Below are 3,135 nucleotides of genomic sequence, written 5' to 3'. Positions count from 1 at the left end.
TGACTTCTAAAAAATGATCAATACACTGTAAAAAATACATAAATATATCTATAAACAACATTTAAAGGAGATGACAAAGTCCCAGTGTTTCAGTTTCATCGAAAATAAAATAAATCAACGGGTAAAAAACATGAGAACATTAAAAACTCATTAAAAAAAAAGATATTTCGACATTATAGAAATTTAATGGAGCGACAAGTTATTTTCAAAGTTCCGCTGCTAAAAGCTTTCCGTGAACCTCTTCACCAGGACCAAGGCTGCATGTGGCCCAGATGACAGACAGATGTCAGATGTGTCATGATGCTGGAGCAGAAGTTATGCCTGTGTTGAATTTGAGGGAATAGCTTCATATTAAAGGCAGTATATGGTGCCGCTGCTGGAATCCCTCACCAGAACGGGAATAGAAACCCGGCGCGGAGACAGCAGATACGGGTCCATTCCTTTCTCAGCCCGGGCTCGTTTCACTTTGTACCGATGGTTCTGGAACCAGATCTTCACTTGCGTTGGAGTCAAACGTAAGATCAGAGCTAGATGTTCTCTCTCAGCCGCAGATAAGTATCTCTGTTGCCTGAAGCGTCTCTCCAATTCAAACGTTTGAGTCTTTGAAAACAGGATCCTCCTTTTGCGCTTTTTCCCCGTGTCCTCTGAACTTTCTCTGTCCCGATCAACAGACTCATCCGTGGACAGTTCTGGAGTTAAATCCTCTGGAGATGCTGATGGCACCGCTGAAAACAATTCAATGTCATTATTTATGTAAATACATTCATCAGAAATAAATTACCAATATTTATAATAGACCATCATACACTTAAAAATAGGCTAAGCTTCCAAAATTAAGTTTTTGTAGCGGTGCAATGGAAGAACCAATTTTTCCGTAAAAATAAATAAATAAATAAATAAATCTTAAAATATCCATATTTTTTCATACACTCTAAAAAATGCTGGGTTGTTTCAACCCAGTTTTGGGTCAAATATGGACTAAATTTTTAATTAAAAAATTGAACCCAACTGCTGGGTTAGTCCATATTTGACCTACACCCACAACACTTAACTGAAACCCAGGGTTCAAAACAACCCAATAGCTGGGTTTGTCCCTTTTTAACCCAGCGCTGGGTTATATTTAACCCAGCATTTTTTAGAGTGTAGTGTGAAGAATGTTTCAATAATCTAAAGAACATTTTCTCACTATAAAGAACCTTTATGTAGTTGTTTAAGTGTTGGAACCATCGCTAACCTTTATTTTTAAGAGAGTAAATGCGTACAAAACCATCATCATAAAAATGAAAATAATTTTCTTTGAATTCCGTAGAATTTTTTTGCACTTTGTCTTGTTTTATTTGGTTCGAATGTTTAAAAAAGTTAAGTTATCAAAATGGCAAAACACCAGCTTTAAGTGTTTATTTAAACAATTAAAACGCACATGGATATTTGTGGCCACATGGAGATCCGAGCCAAAGCGCATCTCTAGAGCATGCGCGCTGCTGAGTTCCAGAAAGCCCTTCATCCGCCTCATCCTCAGTGTCTTCAGTCACCGATCCCTCATCGTTCGTGTCCGGGAGGTCTAAAATATCGCGGACAGAAAATCCTGACTTGGAATTCCTTAGGGACATTTTCCAAACCAATATACAGTGAGAGTGAAATCTCAATCTCTCCAAAAGCGCTCTGGTGAGTTATAAATGAAGATCCGCCGGACTGGACAGCGCACACACGCACGGATCACAGATGCTCCTCGGATGCTACAGTGCTTGATCAAACCAATCCATTAGTCTGGTCCATTTAAGGTCTCAGATGAGTGTCGGACCGGCAGAAAAGCGTCCAAAAAGGCCTTGACGATCGAGGGCGGATCTCTGGAGTCAAGTGCTCGAGCGCTTTCTGCGGGTGTGAAATAGCGAGTTGAGCTTCTATCAGCGGAACATCAGAAATGCATGAGTGGGATGAGGTGACACGACTAAAACACGAAAAAGGGGGGAGAGAAACCACCCGAACTCATTTACATGTCAGAAGCGTCCGTGGCGCAAATGGAAACCCTCCGTTATAATTCTCTTTTAAAACGCACACATTTTACATTTACAACGCAACGCCCGATTGGTCGGAAACGTTGTATGTTGTGGATGATGAGCTGTCCGCGATGAAACGGGGTTCTTTAAAATGGCAAGTGCGCAGATTATGGAAACCTTTTTGGTCAATATTTTGCTTAGAGCTTAAGTCAAGTGCTAAATTCATCAAGCAAACCGACCCATATTTGACGACAAGAGCAGAATCCTGTTACTGACCTCCTTCAGAATTCGTGCTATATGCTGTAGGTCATTGATACTTAGTGTGGTGCTTAAAAGCTTTTCGTTAATGATGCATTCAGATGTTTGAAATTGATGGGTGAAGCGCTGCGCGCTAAATCGACATGCTTCACTGCATACTTGTTTTAGAATGATCACAACCCAATGCATTTATTTTATTTATTCATTCATTTTTAGACCGAAATGCATTACAATTACAATGTTTTACAAATTAATTCAGAATCAGTTACATATTTTTGTATGGTTAAGCTATTATGTTATTTTAGAAGTTACGTAGGGAGTATTTTAGGGTAAATTCAGGTTAATTGGGACATTTTTGCGAGTCATCTCAATGGCAAAAATGTCTCAATTTACCTGAATTCACCCACTATTTTATTTGCAATTCATTTTCTTATTTTTGTTTTTGGCGATTTGGAACTTTTTTATTTATTTATTTGTTTTCGTATTTTTCTTTCATTAGAACTTTTGTATATTTTTAGGTGCATGCAACTGTTTGTAAAGACATTTCTATGCAAAAGAATAATTTGAGTATCTAAGTCTACACGAGCTTATGGTTAACATTTTGGTCAGATAACTTTATTTTGTGCCTTATAGGCGACTCTGAACGCCTTATTCGTTTATTCATATCATCTGAAATGATTTGGGAGTCTCTGGTTCTCTTTCTGACAGTATATGTGATGGGAATGTTCAGTGGGCTCTGCGTGCGTCATGGGTGGTCGGACTGTGCAAACACCTCTACAAACCAACAGCTAAGCTCTGGACAATAGACCAATGAAAGGCTCCCTCTGGAAGTTTTTGTGCTAGATCAGGTTTTGCATTTATTTGGGGCGCAGAAATAATG

General features: G+C 38.9%; 1 pseudogene; it reads right to left on the bottom strand.

Moving 5' to 3' along the window:
• Positions 1 to 242: 242 nt before the first annotated feature.
• On the bottom strand, positions 243 to 1,610 carry LOC107669426 (homeobox protein Nkx-2.2a-like; annotated as a pseudogene).
• Between the last annotated feature and the right edge of the window lie 1,525 nt (positions 1,611 to 3,135).

This window comes from Sinocyclocheilus anshuiensis, unplaced genomic scaffold (assembly GCF_001515605.1).
Source record: "Sinocyclocheilus anshuiensis isolate Anshui unplaced genomic scaffold, SAMN03320099.WGS_v1.1 scaffold96, whole genome shotgun sequence".
Lineage (NCBI taxonomy): Eukaryota > Metazoa > Chordata > Actinopteri > Cypriniformes > Cyprinidae > Sinocyclocheilus > Sinocyclocheilus anshuiensis.
Note: the sequence above shows the minus strand (reverse complement) of the source record. Positions and strands in the feature narration are given on the sequence as shown.